This window comes from Bos mutus, chromosome 1 (genome assembly GCF_027580195.1).
Source record: "Bos mutus isolate GX-2022 chromosome 1, NWIPB_WYAK_1.1, whole genome shotgun sequence".
Lineage (NCBI taxonomy): Eukaryota > Metazoa > Chordata > Mammalia > Artiodactyla > Bovidae > Bos > Bos mutus.
This window is the reverse complement of record NC_091617.1, coordinates 71,445,653-71,467,786: the sequence shown is the minus strand read 5'-3', so window position 1 is coordinate 71,467,786 and position 22,134 is coordinate 71,445,653. Positions and strand designations below refer to the sequence as shown.

General features: G+C 54.0%; 1 protein-coding gene across 2 annotated transcripts in view; it reads right to left on the bottom strand.

Moving 5' to 3' along the window:
- Window positions 1-22,134, bottom strand: part of XXYLT1 (xyloside xylosyltransferase 1) — a 174,615-nt gene that overhangs the window by 148,309 nt on the left and 4,172 nt on the right. Inside the window, exon 1 of one of the 2 annotated variants that reach the window (XM_070371443.1) lies at window positions 17,136-17,247. The exons of the other annotated variant lie outside the window; for it this stretch is intronic. The gene's annotated coding sequence lies outside the window, so the exon portion shown is untranslated. Of the gene's footprint in view, window positions 1-17,135; window positions 17,248-22,134 lie in introns of those variants that run through there. 2 annotated transcript variants of the gene reach the window in all.

Sequence of the window (22,134 nt, the reverse complement as noted above, 5' to 3'; positions counted from 1 at the left end):
GACACAGCCCCTCCTTGGTCCCCTGAGCTTCCTCTGTGATAGAATACTACACGCACACACACATGCACACACACATGCACGCACATACCCAGCCCCTCCTTGGTCCCCTGAGCTTCCTCTGTGAAAGAATACTACACGCACACACACATGCACACACACATGCACGCACATACCCAGCCCCTCCTTGGTCCCCTGAACTCCCTCTGCTCACAGATCAGCCTTCACTCATGAGCCGGCTTTTCCCTCTGAGCCTCATTACACCTCTAACAACTGCTAGAAACTGGAATTTGACAAGAAGCTGGAAGCTGACAAGAGGGCCCTCAGAAATGGAAGCCTCTGCATTCATTAAAAAGGAAGAGAAAAAAATGGATGTGTACCCACACACACTCAGAACAGAGTCCACCACGGCCAAGCCATGGGGGAGAGACAGCGAGCGGCAGCCGGCTCCCTCCCCTCCCCAGGCCCCCGTCTCACCCCAAAGCTTCACAGGGGACAATTACATCCCATCAGCATTAATAGATTTATGAGGACAAACTGTACTGGGTACGTTGTTCCAAACGCTGTACGGAGAAGCCAGCTCCAATGAATATTTCATATAATAAATCTACTTAAGGATAAATTATTATGTTCCATGGAATACACTTTCTGCAGCAAGAAGCAAAGCACAGACACTGCAAGCGTGAATCAAAGCACCAGGCCTGCCAGGATCTCAAACAGGTTTGTAAACTGTGGTCTCCTGAGGGTGGGCTCAGAGTCTGGCACTCTCTGAAGCCCCCCAGCCCAGCCAGGGGCTAGTGCCTGGCAGCGGTGATCAAAGCAAGAGTGATGGAAGAGAGAAAAAAAGAGGGAGGGGGCAGAGAACATGCTCCCCTCCTGCCACCCCTCCCTCTGCCCCTCCTTTTCAGATCCCCCACTTCAGGGGCCGCAGGAAGAAATACCACATAACCCAGAAACCCAGGGCCACAGGGTGACTCCCATACTGAAGGCAGCTGACCCACGAGAAGATCCAAGATGACAGTTTACAGCAACTGACTACAATTTTTTTAGAGATGTAGATTAAAAAGCCAAATCTTATGTGCAACTTTTATCAATTTATGTATGTGAAAGTGAAGTCACTCAGTTGCGTCCGACTCTTTACAACCCCACGGACTGTAGCCCACCATGCTCCTTGGTCCACAGGATTTTCCAGGCATGAATACTGGAATGGGTTGCCATTTCCTTCTCCAGGGGATCTTCCCGACCCAGGGATCAAACCCGGGTCTCCCGCATTGTAGGCAGACGCTTTACCGTCTGAGCTACCAGGGAAGCCCAATTTATATGTACATATTTTAAATTATAAAAATCTTATTCATGATTATTTCCATCTACTACACACCTTACAAATTGAATTTTTCCAAACCCTTCATGTGCTCCTCAACATGAATGTCTTTACCAACCCCAGAGTAAAGTTGAGTCATTCAGAGCAGTTTTCCAGAACACATCATCCAATCATCCATTCAAGATGTTTCAGATACAGCCCCTTATAAATCTGTGTGGGATGTTGTCACCAGAAATGGCATCTCTCCCAGCCCTAGAGAACCCATGTCCATACCATTAAGGCGGTTGGTTTTTTCACCAGCCTATAAGCAGATATTTGCAGCCACTTTAAAAGGATCCCTTATATCAATATTCCACATTTATAATTATGAGATCAAAATCCCAGAAACAGTGGCTAAATCTCTGTTAAATTTTTCGGCTTCCTTTTACCTTTAATGAAGTCTGTCAAGAGAATTCTAGGAGCACCCATATTCAGTAATTAATGCTTCAGGCTAAGGTGGTCTCAAGCTGTACTTTGTTGTTCAAAATAAAGCATGTAACCGAGAGAGTGCCACATAAAATAAGAGACTGGAAAGACATCTCTCTTGCAAAGGACAGCCTGGGGATGGGGGAGAAGGGACGTTTGCCTCATATCCATTACATACAACACCTTCTCGACACCTTCTCCAACATGGGGAGGCCAAAGCACCCAGAACGGCACAGCCTGGTGACAGGCAGGGGCAGATGTCTGGCCCCGGGCTCACTGGCACAGATAGGCCTAAAGAGCCAGACCACTGCTCCACTAAATGTCCACTGGGGACAGAGCCATGCCAAGCCATAGCTCAGCCTGGAAGAGAAAACTCGTGTATCACTCGGCACGCCCACTACGAATCAGGTCACACAGAGCTCCTGGAGCCAAGAAGGGAGGTGGTGGGGCGGGCCCTGCGCCCAGGGAGACACCAGGCTTCCAGGAAACGCCAAGGCCTGTCTGAAGGGCGGCAGGCACAGGGCCACCAAGGATGGCCATGTCACCTCCCTGGGCCCAGCTGTCCCTGGAGGAGCTGCCGGAGGGCAGACAGACAGCACAGCACTCCGGGAAGTCTGCTCTCATTGCAGGATCCAGGCACTGCAGGAACAGCCAACAGGCGCCCGCTTCTCCCAGGGGCCTCCCAGAGCACTGGGCAGGAGAGCTGCAGTGCCAGCTTCTGGACTTGACAGGAGAGAGCCCACGACAGCTATCGCCCTGCTCCGTGCGCACCAGTCTGGGGTGGAATCTCACGTGTGCTGGAGTGCCCAGCTGGGTCTGCGGGCAGTTCTGGGATCAGATGCTAAGTCCACACTTCATCACCTGGCAATCTCTGTCAAAACCCCAAAACTACCCCATCTGAAAATGGGAGAGAATCATGCTGCTGGTCTCCAGGCTTTTGTGAGGAATGCAATAGGAACTCAGTAAAGGACAGCTGATCTAATCACCCTGTTCTACGAGTGCTCAAATGCCTTTCCCAGGCAAGAATACCTTGATTTGATACAAAAAATACCTTCTGTAATAAACAGCCCAAGTCACGATACAGCAATAATCGGAGCTGCCTGGCTCTGCAGCACTCCAACTGCATGAGGGCTGAGTGGGTCCCCCCATAGGCTGGTCAGCTCCCACCAGTGTGATCCTAGTTTGGGTGGTCTTAGTAATCAATTCCAACAAGAGCTGCAGGCAAATGATTCCCTGGGGGGGGGGAAAAAATTCTGTTTTCTCAAGAACATCAATGATGAATGTGAAAACATGATGAATATTTTTAGGATGGAAAGAAAAATCTGCTAACAGACTGGCAGCCTTTCAATCCCACAAACATGCCAGCACATTTCCACTTCACGGCCTTCGCACCAGTGGTTCCCTCTGCTCACAAAGCTCTCCCTAAGAGTCAAGCACAGCTGTGTCCTTCCAGCTCTTCCGGTGCCAGTTCGTATGTCACCTCCTGAGAGTTTCCCAACCAAAACGGAAGCTACTCCCCCTGCTCCACCCCACCGCACTCCTGGCTATTCAATTACCAGACTTATTTTCTCCAGAGCACAGATCACCACCTCAACAGAGATGGGCCACATTCCAGGTCTCCAAAACCTCAGTCAACCAGAGCAGGACAGAACGAGGAGAAAATAGAATGTAAGAGGGACAAGGTGGCAAACGGCGGGGAGGAGCTGAAGGATCTGTGGGCTTCTGCTCAGGGGCGAGGGTGTGGGGAATTCATTCCACCTTCCACACATGCTGGTCATTCTCCCCAGTCCCACCCTCTACCCCGCACAGGTTCCCACCTTGTTCCATTTTCTTGCCTGTAATGGCATAAGGATAAATGGTTACAATAAACCTCCTCCCTCTTTGAGACGTCAATTGTCTTTTGACTCAGGAGGGCTTCCCTGGTGGCTCGGATGGTATAGAATCTGCCTGCAATGCAGGAGACCCAGGTTTGATCCCTGGTTTGGAAAGATCCCCTGGAGAAGGGAATGGCTACCCAGTTCAGTAATCTTGCCTGAAGAATTCCATGGACAGAGGTGCCTGGCAGGCTACAGTCCATGGAGTCACAAAGAGATGGACATGACTGAGCGACTGACACTTTTCAGGAGCCCAACAAGAAATCGAGGAAGAGCAGCCTGTCGTGTCTGGAGGAGAATGGGCCCCGGGCTCGGGAACTGGAGCCAGCCCCTCTGGGTGTCCAGATGATGGCACCAACTTGGATTCCCCCTTGCCCATCCTCACCTCCTTACCCCCAGTGGTGGGAGGGTCCTGGGCAAGGAGATGATGAGATGAAGACCTTGTTAGCAGAGCAAGGTACAGAGGTTACACACGGAAGGATACGCAAGAAAAAGCTCGTCTGTCTTGTATGTGCTCTGCTCTCAGACCTTCAAACACCTGGGCCTTCCAAGTGGACTTCCAGGATGACCACCAGGGGTCACGGCAACTCATGGGGACGGAGGGTGAGGAAGGACCCAAGAGAAGACCACACACTGAGAGGAGGGGAGAGAGACAGAGAAGTGGGCCCAGATGCCCTCCAGGGCAATGCTGAAGGCAAAAGGGGTAGGGGGGAGGTCTGCACATGTCCGTGACCAGCTAGCAGTGCCATCACACAGGCCACATGCCCGTGCAGATATCATGACACAGCTGGAGGACCCCTGGGCACAAACCTATGATTTCTACAGCGCAGTGCATCCCATGCCCACAGCGCCATGGCCAGCCCCACCACCTGCCGCCCTGCCTCCCGCTCCCAGGGCCCATCTCTCAGCCCTGAGCAGCACTCTTGCAGGCAGCCGGTCACTCCCTATCTTTTCCAGCACTTACTAAAGATTTTGTTTAGTGAGCTCAAATAATCTGTACGCAGTAGGTATAATCATTCCTTAGTTCACTTCTTTTATAAATTATGAGGTTTGGGTTGTTTTAACAATGAATTTTCCTAACAGTAGGATCCAGTTTTCTACAAAATAAGCAAAAGAAAAAGCATGAGAGAGAAGGGACAGAAGAAGAGCGGGAAGGAGAGTAGTGACCCTGCAGCACGTGTGTGTGCTCAGTCGCTCTGCTGTATCTGACTCCTTGTGACCCCATGGAGTGTAACTTGCCAGACACCTGTTCCCAGGCAAGAACACTGGAGTGGGTTGCCATTTCCTTCTCCAGGGGATCTTCCCGACCCAGGGATCGAACCTTGCATTGGCAGGCAGACTCTTTACCACAGAGCCACCTCGGAAGCCCCAGTGACCCTGCAGTCGCAAGGTCTGCTTTGTGAAATCTTAGGGTAAGTGTCCCAGCTCGCCCACACACCAAGGAGTCGGCCAGCTGTAGGGCTGTCAGGTCTTATCCACCAGATCCCTTGACTTCTTCTTTTTTGTGTGGCCATCTCCCATGACCTGTGACCTCCCAAAGAACACTGCTGTTTTATGTGAGTGACACCCAAGGGACGCACTGAGCCAGCTTCCTGTCTCCATCGAGCAGGCAGGAAGGTGGCCTCAGCCAGGTCTCCCACATCCCCCTCAGATCACGTGATCCCCCTCCCCTCCTGGCTTTCTGGGGTGGGGACACAGTAGGCGCCCAAGAGCACCGTGGCCCCCGGAGCGCGCAGCTGAGCTCCATGCAACCAGGACAGTGTCCATCATCTCCTGGTGCTGCCACATCTAAGCTTCCTGAAAGGCCCTGGCTCAATGCTCCCCAAGATGCAGCATCGGTTCCGGAGGGGACAAACAGGACTTCTGAAGGAGCACAGAGACTAACCACTTTAATACTCACAGACTTACTTTGATATGTAAAACACTGCAAAAATTAAAACCCTTTATAACTATGATTTCACAGATATCACCTAAGGAGAGGCTAAGAGGAAAAAAAGTGAGTCGATTTAAAATACATATTAAGCAGCTGATGCTGCAGGCAGTTCTAGGATATTGGCAAAAACCGTGAAGGAAAGAGTCAATGGCCTGACTCTGGGGACTCTGCTCACGTCCACTGCCTCCATCTGAGGTGAGGTGATGTGTTTAAAATGCCGAGAGCAGTACTGGCGGCCAGGAGGCGTCCACGGGCTGAGTCTCTGCCTCCCCAAGGTCACACACGCTGACGTCAGGACTGGGTCTCCTGAGTCCCCATAAGCAGCCTGCCCACTGAGTCCCCGCCTTAACCTCCAGCTAAGACAGTCCTCCCGCCACGCCCCACTCCCAGCACTGCTCTGTGCCCTGCCACTCGAGGAACCGGCATCTGCTCACCGTAGGGCCACAAAGGGACAAAACCAAGCAAGGGTCAGGAAGCAACGTGGACAAGCACGAGTCCAGCAGCCGGCCGCCACCAACACCACGCCCCTGATGAAGGAGGTGGCCGTGGCTGCTTGGAGAGGCGAAGTCACCCGTCCCAGGGGACGTGGTGGACGGTGGCCCAGGCCCAGCTGTGAGCCCAGGCTCTTCTGACTCCAGAATGGCAAGGCAACCACCCCCGTGGCCTGCCCTCATTCCACTTTTCTTATTTTGTCCCCTCACCAAGGGCAGAGTCCCATCGAGTGAGAAAGAGGTGTCTGGCAAGTTACACTCCACGGGGAGACAAGGAGTCGGATGCCACTGAGCGACTGAGCACACGCGCACGCTGCAGGGTCACTGCTCTCCTTCCCGCTCTTCTTTTGTCCCTTATTTCTCTCTCATGCTTTTTCTTTTGCTTATTTTGTAGAAAACTGGATCCTACTGTTAGGAAAATTCAGTGTTAAATGAAAACACCACAACCCCAGCTCTGTTGGAGAGGCACATGTTGTTGACAGCCCTCTCGAGGCCACAGGCCCACGTCTGAATTAACTCTAGCATAGAGAACCCTTCTCCTGGATGGGCCCAGCATCCCACCCCTGCACCCGACAGCCCCCCAGCTTCCACCTACTCAGGCCAGCATCCTCTCTCTGGCCTCCTGCTGACAGTTCTCCTCTTCACTCGGTCCACACAGCAGCCAGAGTGACCCTTCTCTGCTCAAAACCCAGAAGTGGCCCCTCCCATCACTCCGACAAAGCCAGAGCTCTCATGGGCCTCCCGAGAGGCCTGCCCCATCCCTGCCACGTCCCCCGACCCCAGCGACTTCACTGCAGCCCACGGCCCCTCTCTGCTGTTCCTCAAACCACCAGGCACCCAGACGCTCTCCCAGCTCCCTCACTCTGCCAGGTCTCTGGACCAATGCCACCTTCTCAGTGACAGAGCCCCCACTTCCCACCTAAAGACTGCAACAGCCTCGCAGCCCCCTCATCCTGCTAAACCTCCTAACTCACCTCCGAGGAGGCGGTACAATGTACTCATCTGCTTCTCAAGGAACAACCAAGAGATGAAACGAACCCCACCCAGTTTCGAGCCCCTATTTCCCGGTGTCCCAGGCAGCAAAGCAGACAAGTATCACTGGCTCATTCAGTCCTCTTCCTCCAAGGTCTGCTCCACAAGGGCAGGGCTCTGACTCTCCCTCTCTTCACGGACACACCCGTGTGTATCAGTGCCCTGGGACAGAGCAGACACTCCCAGGCACACGGTAAATACTGCTCTGTGGGGATTTCACCTGGCAGCAATGCCACCTGGGCTCACACAGGCCTCAGAAAGAGAGCAGCGCCCCTCTGCCTCTGGAGGTGAGGTCCCCCAGGGCCAGCAGCGCAGCTTGGCTTCCCTCTGTCACCATTCATCTGCTCTGGCCTTCAGTTCAGTTCAGTCACTCAGTCATGTCCGACTCTTTGCGACCCCATGAATCGCAGCACGCCAGGCCTCCCTGTCCATCACAAGCTCCCGGAGTTCACTCAGACTCATGTCCATCGAGTCGGTGATGCCATCCAGCCATCTCATCCTCTGTCGTCCCCTTCTCCTGCCCCCAATCCCTCCCAGCATCAGAGTCTTTTCAAATGAGTCAACTCTTCGCATGAGGTGGCCAAAGTACTGCAGTTTCAGCTTTACCATCATTCCTTCCAAAGAAATCCCAGGGCTGATCTCCTTCAGAATGGACTGGTTGTATCTCCTTGCTGTCCAAGGGACTCACAACAGTCTTCTCCCACACCACAGTTCAAAAGCATCAATTCTTCGGCACTCAGCCTTCTTCACAGTCCAACTCTCACATCCATACATGACCACTGGAAAAACCATAGCCTTGACTAGATGGACCTTTGTTGGCAAAGTAATGTCTCTGCTTTTGAATATGCTATCTAGGTTGGTCATAATAAGCACTGGAATTTGGCCCTTCCCTCAAGCTGTGTGAGCACACAGACTGTTCCACAGAGGGCACAGCCAGGTACTGGTGAGGGCCAGGCCTCTGCCGCCCTGCAAGGCAGCCCCCAGCCTCCACCCTGACCTGCCAGTTGCCACAGCTCAGGCCCACAGCTGTGCCCACAACAGTGGGGACCCCTCTGCAAGTCACAAAATCCAAAGTGGGTGAGCAACACGGACAGAGCCAAGAGCCTATATGTAAAGTCACTGATTCAAGCCCTCACGTCTCAGAGAGGGACAGTGAGGTCCAAAGAGGGGTGTGGCTGTCTCCCCCCATTACATGGCCCGTGGCAGCCAGTCCTGAAGCCAGGCCCCCGAGACAGAGGCGCTGCACTTGCAGCTGGAGGTACCTCCTCTAAGAGACTCAGGAAATGCTGGGGAAGAGCAGGTCAGGTCTCCACTCGACCAGAAGGCTTGCAGTGGCACGGAGAACATGCGAGTCTGCCCGCAAAGCTGCCCGCAGTCTCCACTTCCCAAAACAAAGGCATCCAGACCCACCCAGGAAAGGGGAGTCTACACCAGGTCCTCGGCAGAACTCGGAGCTGGCATGGGGACCACCGCGCCAGGGAAGCACTGAGCAGCATCCAGGAAGGTGCACAGACCCCCGGACCAGGGAAGACCCTTCCAGGTGTGAAGACTGGAGAAGCTCAAGCTCGTCTCTGTCTACAGATGGTCACCCAAATGGTCACAGCAGCAACGTTTGTGATGACAAAAAAGTGGGAGCAACCTCACTCCCCCGAAGGCCCAGGACTCTTGATTCCTCAGAGCTGAATACTCTCACGGGGCTGCAAGAAAACTCCCATGTTTCCAGGCTCTAACAGATCCCCCAGAGACATCTGGAAATCCCTTCCAGATGCTGAGCACATCACAGAACAGGGCTGTATGTCAACAGCTCCTGAGAACAGGCAGTGAGACAGCAAGATCCTATTTTACCTCCTAGACCAGGGACTTGAGACAAAGCTTCCCCGTAGTAAAGAGGAACGCTTTCATTCCACATTTGCTCTCAAAAGTTGTGCGACCCTCTGAGATCCATATCAATGACCAACTTCAGTTGCTCACATTTCTGGCCAAAGCAAAAGCTGCTCAAGGAGTCAGAAGTACAGACAACTAAACACAACTGACCCCCTAACACCTCACTTCCTTTGCCAACACTGCTCACCACACTCTGTGTAACACCCCAGCCCCCGCTGCCAAAGGGGGTCATTAACCAGGCTGGTTTTAGACAGGAACCCATGGAAGTAAGACTCTCAGACAAGCTGAGGAGCTTGTCTGTGGACAGGGAGCCCTGTCCACTGTGGACTGCAGGCGACCTGTGCCCCCGAGGCTGGCAGCAAGTAGCTGGGGACCCACACCCCGTCCATTCATTGCCTGCTCCTGGCTGAGTGACCTACAGCACAACCGGACCCCGAGTAGGTGGGCGATCAGGGATCTGAAACTTCGGCCGTGTTTCAGGTGTCAGCAGTGCCCATCCCTGGGGACCAGGACCAAAGTCTCACTCCACACTGGCCACAAGTTAAACTCATCTTAACACAGATCAGCAGCAGCCAAAATCGCCAGCAGCTTGCCCTGCCAACCATAGGGCACAGATCCACCTCCCTCCAGGGTGCCTTCAGAGCGAGGTCTCCTTCCCACGAGCTGCTCTCATGAGCAGAAAGCTTGTCCCTCCCCCACTCTGAGAGAGGTGGGTGTCACAGGGGGATAAGGCAGCTCGGCGGGTCCCATGGCTCAGTCACCCTCTCACTCAGTACCTACACCGAACATAATAGAAGTGTGCAGCCCAGGCCACCTCTGTGCCAAACTTGGCCCTTTTGTAAGACAAACCTGAGCATCCAGGCAGCCAGCCCGCACAGCCCAGGCCGGGGCATGGCCACCTACACCAGGATCTGACCTGGGACACAGGATGGGCAGGTGCAGTCCAGCGAGGCAGGCCATGAGGGGGTTTCCAGGGGGCGGACCCAGAGAGCGTACTGCTGCTGCGGGGCAGGAGGCAGACCTGGATGGGCTTCATGCAGGAGGGGGCCCCCGTGCCTCAGGTCCACCGCAGACCCCTAGTCCACTCTACTGGTCACACACGGGTCCTCTAGACACATTAAGTCATGTCGTTTCATGCCCACGACAACATGTTGAGGCGGGGTGCAGTGCCGTGCCCCTGTGTGGGTGAGGAAGTTGCTCGGAGAAGGCAGACCACGCCCCACTGCCTCCCAGAGGGATCAGGTGGGCCTGGGGCCCTCCCAGTCCTGTCTGAAGCCCATGCCACGCTCATCCGAGAAGCTCCTGCCCATCCCTGTGCCAGGCTGCATCCGGAGTGGGGAGAACCAACGCAGAGCCTGCTGCCAGGGCCTCTCACCTGGCAGCCTCACCAGTCTGTAGGCAGCAGGGGAGGACAGAGGCACCACCGAGACCTGCTCAGGCAACAGGGCTCCGGAGGGTGGACTCTCCAGGTGGGCCAGGTGGATGGTAAACCAGAGAGAGATACCAGAGTGCCTACTGTGTCACGATGTCAGCTCCCACAGCGGGGAGCCCATTTCCTGGTGCCCAGAGACCCTGTGACACAGCAGGACTGGGCTTGACAGGGTGCAGACTCAGGCAGGGGACAGCAGTGGGATCCCATCAGCCCCATCCCCCAACACACACACACTCACACACACACAGGCTCAGCCGCCCTCCACACACACACTCACACACACAGCCCCTCTGCACACACACACTCACACATAGACTCCGGTAGGGGACAGAAGTGGGATCCCATCAGCCCCATCCCCCAACACATACACACTCACACAGGCTCAGCCTCAGCCCACCACACACACACACACACACACACACAGACTCAGGCAGGGGACAGCAGTGGGATCCTATCAGTCCCACCCCCCAACACACACACACACACTCACACAGGCTCAGCCTCACCCCACCACACGCACACACACACACTCAGCCCCCCTCCACACACACACACACACACACAGACTCGGGCAAGGGACAGCAGTAAGATACTATCAGCCCCACCCCCCAACACACACACACACACTCACACAGGCTTAGTCCTCCTACACACACACACACTTACACACGCTCAGTGACAGATACACACTCACACAGGCTCAGCCCCCCGTCCACACACACTCACACTGGCTCAGCCCCCCACACACACACTCACACAGGCTCAGCCTCACCCCACCACACACACACTCACACACAGGCTCAGCCTCACCCCCCACACACACACTCACACACAGGCTCAGCCTCACTCCCCCCCACACACACACACACTCAGCTGTCCTCCAAACACTCACACACACACAGACTCAGGCAGGGAACAGCAGTGAGATCCTATCAGCCCCACCCCCAACACACACACACACACACACACACTCAGCCCCCCTCCACACACACTCAGCCCCCCTCCACACACACACTCAGCCCCCCAACACACACACACTCAGTCCCCCTTCACACATACTCACACAGGTTCAGCCTCATCCCACCACACACACACACACACACTCAGCCCCCCTCCACACACACTCACACAGGCTCAGCCTCACCCCATCACACACACACAGCCCCCCTCCACACACACACACACACTCAGCCCCCCTCCACACACTCACACACACATAGACTCAGGCAGGAGACAGCAGTGAGATCCTATCAGCCCCACCCCCCAACACACACACACACACTCACACAGGCTTAGTCCTCCTACACACACACACACTTACACACGCTCAGTGACAGATACACACTCACACAGCCTCAGCCCCCTGTCCACACACACACACACACACACAGGCTCAGCCCCCCACACACACACTCACACAGGCTCAGCCTCACCCCACCACACACACACACACACAGCCCCCCTCCACACACACACTCACACTCAGCTGCCCTCCACACATTCACACACACACAGACTCAGGGAACAGTAGTGAGATCCTATCAGCCCCCCCCGCAACACACACACACACAGCCCCCCTCCACACACACACTCACACGGGCTCAGCCTCACTCCATCACGCACACACACAGCCCCCCTCCACACACACACTCACACACAGGCTCAACCCCCCTCCACACACACATTCACACACTCAGCCCCCCTCCACACACTCACAGACTCAGGCAGGGGACAGAAGTGGGATCCTATCAGCCCCACCTCCCCAACACACACACACACACACTCAGCCCCCCTCCACACACACTCACACAGGCTCAGCCCCACCCCACCACACACACACAGGCTCAGGCAGCGGACAGCAGTGGGATCCTGTCAGCCCCACCCCCACACACACACACACACTCTCAGCCCCCCTCCACACACACACTCACACATTCAACCCCCCTCCACACACACACTCACACAGGCTCAGCCTCACCCCACCACACACACACATACACACTCAGCCACCCTCCACACACTCACAGACTCAGGCAGGGGACAGCCGTGGGATCCTACCAGCCCCACCCCCTCAACACACACACACTCACACAGGCTCAGCCCCCCTCCACACACACTCACACAGGCTCAGCCCTCCTCCACACACACACACTCACACAGGCTCAGCCCCCCTCCACACACACTCACACAGGCTCAGCCCTCCTCCACACACACACACTTACACACTCTCAGTGACAGATACACACTCACACAGACTCAGTTCCCACCTCCACACACACAGGCTCAGCCCCTCTACACACACACACACACACACACACACTTACACACGCTCAGTCCCCCTCCAAACACTCTCACACAGGCTCAGCCTGCCTCGGGGCCCCGCGTAGGCCGGCCACAGGACAGTGGGAGCCTCTCCGAAGGCCTTGGGGCCTGCATCTGAAGCCGCCCCATCAGCTGGACTCTGGATCCACTCAGCTCAGTGGATCGGGCAGCGAGGCCATTCAGCGTACACAAAACACAGGCAGTCACAGGTGGGTGAGATCTGATGGCTGTCTCAGCTAAGATCACACAGAGACCAGCGCGGCCCAGGAATTGGCTTCAGAACAAACAGAACGGACAGCAGGCAGGGAGTCAGCACGGGAGGGAAAGCGGGTCCCAGACCCCGTCCGCTGACCGCTGTGTGGCCTTGAGCCATCACTCGGCGTCTCTGGGCCCATTTCCTCACACGTTAACAGAAGGGGACAGGACTTCACGGCCTTTCCAGCTGCCTCCAGCCCTGACCTCTTGGACCTGCTGCCACAAGAGGGAAGTGAGGCTCCAAACAACACACCACACAGGCCACATCCTCTACAGAGGCCCCCTGGCTGGTTCTCAGGAACTTGGAGGAGGAATAAGAGACCCACTGTGAGCAGGTTGAGGGGACCTGCTCTCCTCACAGCACCCAGCGACGAGAGGAAGAGGCCACGTGTGTGAGGCCCCCGCGAGCACCGTGGGAACCCTCCTGGGGGGACACCAGCTCTCCTACAGCACCCCCTGTTTGGAGGGCCTGGAATGAAGCCCCAGAACTGACATCACAGGGCTTAGCGCCCAGAGCTCACCAGCCAGAAAGGTCAGCTCCCACCCCGGCTCCATGCCTCAGAGCCCAAGCTCTGAACCTGCTTTGGGCTCGGGATCCTCACCTGGGAAACCTCTTCCTCGGGGAGAAGCCCTCCCTCCTCCCAGGACTGAGGAAGAGAAGGAAGATGGAGTCCAGCAGCGGCCCGCCACTCAACTGATGCCACCTGTGCAAGAGCAACACTGGCGCTGGGAGACCCCTGAGGGAGCTTCCACACCCCGTCCCCTGGCTCCAGGTGCAGCCTGGCTCGCGGCAGTGGCCAGGAAATCAACCAGTATCTCCCAGAGGAGCAAAGTAGAATCGGCGAGCAGGACTTGGTGGGGCGACCCCAGAAAGAGATGAACAACGGCGTCAAGTCTCCCCCAGTCTCCCATCCTCCCACTTGGGAAAGCCTGGAAAGGACACGTGTTTTACAACTTTCCGTGTCCAGTTTCAACATGTCAGTAAGAAGCTGTGGAATATCACTCAGGGCTAGTATGCGCCTGCCATCTCACAGATGAGAAACTGAGGCTCAGGGACACTGGAAGCCTTGCCAGAGGAAGCTGGGATCAGGGAGAGCCCCAGGACCCAGGATCAGGCTCCCTGGGTAGGACTCAGAGAGTGAGCCGATGGGCAGGGGCTGGGCGGCTTACCAGAGAGGCTCCAGGCTCACCCACTGGGGGCTCTGGGCAGACCAAGCAGCCACTGCCGCCCCCTGCCCTTGCCTGCATAAGGGGAGAGAGAGGCCGATCCCTCCCACCTCCTCCAGACCAGCATCAGCAGCCCTGCATAGTAACACACGGGGAGAGTTCTGAAACCCAGGAAGACGTCTCCAACACACACCTGGGTCTTCCCAGCTGGCTTCAGACCGGACACCTTCCTGTCTGGAGGACCAGCATTAAAAGGTATGAGGAAGACGTCATCTAGATCAAGAGGCCTCTCTGGATGCCAGGGACCCACACTGTCCCCATCCCTGTCCTCCTTGCGGGAGCACGCACACGGGATATCTAGGAGAGGGGCACTCGACCGACCACCTGAGCCCACCTGGCAGGCTCTTGCTGGGTCGGACCCCACACCAGGCCCTGTGCTACACCACGTCCCCAGACTCAGGAGGAAGGAAGACAGCCTGGCCCCCGGGAGTAATTGCCCAGGAGCCAACTTCAGCACAGCGCCACTAGGGAGAGGAGGGCCAACGCAGGGTGGGGTGGTCAGGAACAGCCTCCCCACGTTATCGGCACCCAGCTGAGCCTAATCTTGAAGGGTGAAAGGAGTTAACCAGATAAAGGGCGGGCTGGGCGTTCAGGAGAGGAAGCACCTGAGCAAAGTCCCAGAGGCTCAAAGGGGCTCCCGCGACTCCAGGCAGCTCGGTGAGCACAGCTACACGGCAGCCACCAGCACCGAGTGGGTGGGCCTCACAGGCCCTGTGGCTCCCACTGCCCCACCTTCTGATCATGACTCTCCGGCCAGGTACAGAACACAAGCCACTCTGCTGCCCCAGCTGCCTCGCTTCCCTCCTCTGCAAGACTGGGAGGGTCCCATTACGATGAGTGCCATCCCAAGTTCCCTGACACCCACAGACAGCCCCTCCATCCTCACAAAACCAGCCCCAGACACCCTGGTATCCCCTACCCCATGTCTTCCTGTTCCCCAGACAGGGGTGGCCGGGGCTGTGCAGAACAAAGCATGTACTCTGCTGAATCCTGTACAAGTTTTCAAACGATGACTAACCCACCGTCCACCTGCCAGAGCCGGTGAAGCCCATTCACAATCCCACAGTAACCAGGACTCAAGGAGTCTGACTGTCTGGGCAGGTCTCACGGAGCCCGTGTCCTGGACTGCCGTGCTAATCTGGTACAACAGGGCCCCCTCACAGCAGCTGACGGGGTGTGGACCCCAGAGGGTGAGGCCCAAGACCCTACTCAAAGAGATGGGTGGGAAAAGGAAATGAGTAAGCTCTGGGGGATTCGGGTCTCCTGGCTTTTCAAAATCACTTACAGTTTATACTTTGCTGAATTCCCAAAAAGATTATGAACAATTGCTGTGTGCAATCAGATCGAGAAAACACCATTAAGAAGAGTTAAATAAAATGCTGGAACCTTCTAGAACTTCTAGAATTGGAGCTTCTAGAAAGGAACCTTCACAAAGAAGGCACAGCAAAACACAGACCAGCTTCCCCATCCTGATAAGAAACAGCAGCACCTGCTCCAGAACACAGGCCAAAGCAAGCTAGCATTTGCTGAGCCTCTGCCCAGAGCCAGACCTGTGCTGGGCATGTGCGGAAGGGGGACGTGGTGGTCAGAAATTGATTAGTCACAGGAAATTGTTTATAAGCCACCAGTATTTTGTCACAATAGCCTAAACAGACTGAGACACCTTGAAATAAATCTGTACAGAACTCTGATTTTCAAACTCCCATCACTGCTCTCCAATTGAACCAATAGGTGCCAGCCTTCCAAACTGATGAGAAAAGGCTCCTCCCCGCAATGCCGACTCAGGTACCACAAGTAGCAGCCACCGCTAACTAACCACCTGCCGTGTGCCGGGGCCCAGTGGTGCCCATTTTCACCTTATAACCACCCTGGTAAGGCCCTCTGGGGAGGTCGGAGGCTGAGAGGGGTTACACTGTCCCCACATGTCACAGACTGCATTTGAGTCCAGGTGTCAAGTCCCGAACTATGCACTCCTGCCCAGGGGCCTGTCCCTGGTGGGCACAGGACAAACCTGGCTAGTGGAGGGAAGGGTGGGAAGCTCCAGCCAGGAGAGGAAGAGGAGGCCCAAGGAGAGTAAAGTGCACCCTGGACCAGCACAGGGCTCCAGAGCCTCTAGGACACACTGACCCACCAGCACGGGGACCACTTAATTGGAGCGGCTCGACAATAATTATCCCAATAAATAAATCAAATGACTTTAATTTAAAAGACATTAAGTTAACAGCAGGCTTTGTGCCAGCCTACAGGGCCTGGCTCAGCTGCTCAGAACAGGCACCTGAAACAGGAAGGAGAGCACAGGGCTGCCTCTCCCGGCCAGGCCTGACCATCCTGACCAACCCCAAGCAACCCACAGGCCAGTGGGAGCAGTCCCAAGGCCAAGGCAAGAGCCCTGGACCAGGAAGGGTGTGAAGAGGGGATCCAAGCCCATCTGACGGCTGAGGACACGGAGGCTCCCCGCAATTAGGCAACAAGGGTCCCGTCAGGTCCAGCACCCAGGTCAACAGGCACCCTCTTTACTACGCGGTCCCCTTGCCCAAGTCCCCACTAAGAGCCTGGATACCTGGGGGCATGGACACAATGTAAAACCCTGGGGCTCTGGTGAACTTATCCAAGGTGAGAGAGACTCCACCCTCAAGCTGCTCCAAGAGACACAGTTCCCCTCCCTTCACCAGAGGGTCCATGCTAGGCGTGATGGGCACCCCAGACTGGACAAAGAAGGCACCCTGGAGGCTGAGAGGCTGCCCCGGAACAGTGCTCATAGGGCACGGACCAAGGAGGAGCACGGGGGCTCGGGAGGCATAGAAGCACACCGCACCGCCCATCCACACTCTTCCTTCTATGCTGCAGGGAAGCGCTGCAGCCTTCCCCGTCCAGAATCAAACCTTCCCAGCTTGCTTCTCACCCGCTTTTTCCAAAGGGCCTGATCAAAACAGGCTTACACCCGGCGCGGGAAGGAAATGACTACCCATAACCGCCAGACAGATTGCCTTATATTTCGTTCTTCCTTTCTAAAACACGGAGCGGCGTTGTGGCGGAGGCAGTGAGCAAGGGGGACGCTCGTGGAGAATGAACAAAAACAGCTAGGATTGCGCCCCAGGCTTCCTCAGTGGAAGGAGAGGCAGAGAAGGGCCCGGGCTCGGGCCAAGCAAACGCGGGGCGGCGGTGCCCTCCAGTGGCCGTGAGTGGCGCTGCACGCGGCGCGATGGGCAGAAGAGGTGACTCTGCCCGGGAGCTGCAGGGCAAGCTCTCCCCCTGCTGGCTGTCGGGGAGGATGCGGTGACCAGCAAGGAGGTGGTCCAGTGTGGGCTGCCTTCCTGCAGCTCCTCCTCCTTCTGGCCTGGGAGGCCGGCGCGCTGATGCTACTCTCAAACCGGCCCCAGCGTGCACCCCCAAACAGGTGACACACCACGTAGTTTCCCTGGGAGCAATGTTACAGCTCACCCAAAACTAACTCTCTGGTGGTCTCAGGCACTGGACAGCTGTAAAGCTGGCCCCGAGGGAACAGCAGAGGTTTGGCCTGCCAAAGGTCAGAGAGGTGCCTCCACTCCCCTTTCCAGCCTGAGGGATCCTTGGAAACACCGGAAGAAACTCCACTGGGATGGTGAAAACGACCCTGTATCCTGTCCACTCTGCCCTGGGCTTTAGAGAGGCCGCTGAAAACACTGACACTCAAATAGAAGATGGAAGGGCCCAGGCTGATTCTAACCCCAGCCCTGTGTATACTGAGTAAGTCACTGCCCTGCTGCCCAGGATCTATCAGCTAATCTATCAGCTCACTGGGAGGACACTGCACCCAGAGGATCAGAGTTTCCTGCTTGCTCCAATGCTTGGTGATTCTGCAAGGCTCTGCAAAGCGATGATGGCAGCAAGCACAGTCTTTATTCAGACTGAATGTTTATTCGGGGAATCTGGGCAGGGGGATGATACAGATTGTGCCCCTCAATGGCTCCCTGTCTTGTCCTGCCTCCTACTCCCCAAAGCACATATCACAGTCCAGCCCCACTTCTTAGTGTGGGAGCTCAAGCAAAGCACCGATGTCTCAGCCTTAGAGGCTCCTTCACCAGTCACAGTGATGCTCAGGTGAAACATTTGTGCAAGCACTTTCTTAAGCTCTAAAGTGCTGAACAAATATTGTTACAATTCTCCTAATCAAGTATTTATACTACTACCACCTCATTGATTTTAGGTATAGCATTACTAAAGTGAAAGTTGCGCAGTAGTGTCCAACTCTTTGCAACCCCATGGACTATACAGTCCATGGAATTCTCCAGGCCAGAATACTGGAGTGGGTAGCCTTTCCCGTCTCCAGGGGATCTTCCCAACCCAGTGATCGAACCGAGGTCTCCCACATTGCGGGAGGATTCTTTACCAGCTGATCCCAAAGGAAAGCCCCCAAAGTTACTAAACACCTCAGAAATTTCCAAACCTTGTCCTTCAGTAAAAAGTGTTTCCAGAGATGTTATAACATCTTTCAGGATGTGCAGGAAGAGTCAAGATACCTAGTATTTCTTGTAAAATGTATCCTGGCAAATACGTAAGTGAAGTGAAGTTGCTCATCATGTCCAACTCTTTGCAAATCCATGGACTATAGCCTACCAGGCTCCTCCGTCCATGGAGTTTTCCAGGCAAGAGTACTGGAATGGGTTGCCATTGTCTTCTCCAGGGGATCTTCCCGACCCAGGGATCGAACCCGGGTCTCCCACACTGCAGGCTGACACTTTTACCATCTGAGCCACCTGGGAAGCAGCCTAAGTAAGCAAAAGCAAAAGTTGCTCAGTCGTATCCGACTCTTTGCGACCCTATGGACTATAGAGTCCATGGAATTCTCTAGGCCAGAATACTGTAGTGAGTAGCCTTTCCCTACTCCAGGGGATCTTCCCAACCCAGGTCTCCCGCATTGCAGGCAGATTCTTTACCAACTGAGCTATCAGGGAAGCCCTTAAATATGTAAGAAAAATCCCAAATATATTTATTTGGCTGTCCTTATCAATGTGTGATCATCTCATCTTTAGTCATTAGGGAAATGAAAATCAGAACCACAATGAGATGCTACCTCACACCCAGTAAGATGGCAATAATCAAGACAGACAACAAGTGCTGGTGAGCACGTGGAGAAATTGGAACCCTCACACACAGCTGACGGGAATGTAAAATAACAATACACTGGAAAAGTCTGGCAGCTCCTCACAGTCACCAAGCCCTTCCACACCCAGGTATATACCCAAGAGATCTGAAAACATATCCACACAAAAATTTGTAAATGAATATTCACAGCAATTTATTCATAATAGCCAAAAAGCAGAAACTCAAATGTCCATCAACTAATGAATAAATAAGTAAAAATGTGGTACAGCCATACAACAGAATATTATTCAACACTAAAAAGGCATGAAGTACTGCCACATACACAACATGAACCTTAAAAGCATCACGCTAAGTGAAAGAAGTCAGAAGTAAAGGTCTATTTATATGAAATGTTCAGAACAAGCAAATTTATAGAAAGCAGGTTCGTGGGTGCCAGGGCTGAGAGGAAAGGGTGAAAGGGGAATGAGTGCTGATGGTACAGCTTCTTTTCTGGGGTGATGAAATGCTCTGGAATTAGTGATCATAACTGAACAAGTTGGTCAATGTGTTAAAAACCACTGTGTATTTTTTAATATTAAGCTATCTACAAAGCTGCTAATTAGATGTATTTCTGATTCTAATGACATCATGATAGAACTGCATGTCAATGATCTGTGACAGTGTCATAGGAAGGGAGGTCTCAAATTTTTCAAGTTTTGTTGAATTGTGTATTTTAAAGGGTGAATTTCATGGGACATGAATTATATCTCAAGCTTTTTGAATTGCAAGAAAATGTAATCATCGGTCTTTCAAAAATGACCTATTGGAACAGAAAACAGTCAAGTGATCATGAAGAATGACTGTTACCCTAAGCTGGAACATTTCATTCATGCACTGAAGCCCCCACAGTATTTGCAAATCACCCAGTGCACGCTGTGCTCAGCTGCTTTAGTCGTGTCCTACTCTCTGTGACCCCATGGACCATAGCCCACTAAGCTCCTGTGTCCATGGGATTTCCCCGGCAAGAATACTGGGTTGCCATGCTCTCCTCCAGGGGATCTCCCTGATCCAGGGATCAAACCTGAGTTTCCTGCATTTCAGGCAGGTTCTTTACCGCTGAGCCACCAGGGAAGCCCAGCTCACCCAGGTATCAGGTATACATGACGATCACTGCTCTTAGTTATGTATGGACTTTACCTTAAAACTTTAAAACTTATCTGTGAAGTTATCCAGAGTGCATGATACACTGTGCATGATACAATAATACTATACAAAGTTCTTCCCTACAGATCCATGACTGAAGTTTCCCATGAGAAACATACACTGGTACATTACTACAGTTGTATCATAAATGTATTATAATTTAAGAGTTCCATTGCATTTGGTAAATTCTCTAAATTTTAGAGTATAAAATGTCATCTAGTCTTTTCAAAGAGCATCTTACTTGAGGATACACTTCTTTGATCACTTCTTTCCCAGATGGTCATAACTTAGTCAAAAGTTTTCTTCTGGTCAAGGTACCTGCTGCCATGACAGGTGGGGGAATCTGCGTTGCAATGTCACCTGTTTGTCATTAGCTTCACTGAGAAGCCAGCATTGAGGTTTTTACCCTCAGGCTTCTTTAGAGCCTCAACTATGAGCTGGGGCTTTTCAAAGCGACTCACAGTTTTCCTTTTGCAATAAAAGAAACTACAAATTCAAAAAAGGTGTGCAACGAGATTTAACTTTTGTCTCGTTACCCCAAGTCCCCAGCCCGCTCCTCCTGGAATCTAGTGGTCACTTTTAAGTGTAGAAAGCACAAGGCCTCCTTCCTGTTCCTAACTTGTCATCTGGAGATGGACCAACCCAGCCTCGTGCTCTGAGATGGCTGAAGTTTGATGTACCAGGGGCAGCACACCAAGAACCCTTCTATGATTTCTCAGGTTTAATTAATACAGCTATCAATCAGTCGACTATAAAATATTTCTGAGAGCCTAGAGTGTGCCAGGAACTGTGCTAAAAATGTAACAGTGATGGAGGAAGAGAGAACACCATCCATTGTCTCACGCCATCTGTGCCCCAGTAGACCAGCACTCCCCACCTCCTGCAGCTCCCCAGCCCTCCTTTCCCCACCTGACATGTTACCGCCTCCCTCAGGGAAAGAGGAGAAACTGCAGTGAGAAGCAGGCCTGTCTGGTTCTCTTCTCTTCTGGGATTAGCCTTGAACAGTCTGCCCCTCCCTGAAGGGCGGCCAGCTGCTGTCCAGAGCAGCCTGTCCCTCCAGAAGTCTGTCTGGCCTGTGTTCCAGATATGGGAGGCACCTGTCCCTGTGTCTGTCTGTCACTCCCAACTCAGGCCAGAAACAGGGGTGGCATTTACAGGGCGGCTGTCCACCCCAGCAGACCAAGAGGGTAGTAATGCCCTGCCCTTGTGGACATGACACTCTAGGAGGGAGGGGCAGAATGCAAACTAGGAAACAGGGTAGTGACTTTCTCAAACTTGTTTCTTGATGTTCAAATAGCTCTTCCTCTCGCTTCCTTCAGCCCCTGCTCAGATGTTAACAGGATCTGTGAGGGCTTCCCTGCCCACCTGTACAAAACAGCCCACAATTCCCCACCCCGACACACGGACACTCCCTGTGTCCTTATCCACCTTGACTTTTCTCTACATGATCATGATCTGACTCACTCTGTGAGGACTTCTGTTCATTTGTTTGGGCCAAGCGCCTCCACACCCCTACAGCCCTGGGATGTAAGCTCCACAGGGCAGGGGCCTGGCTCTGCTCCTGCTGGCCACCAGCACCTAGAAGAGAGCCTGCAGCAGGATAAGCGCTCAGTAATCTCTGTTGAATGAATGAA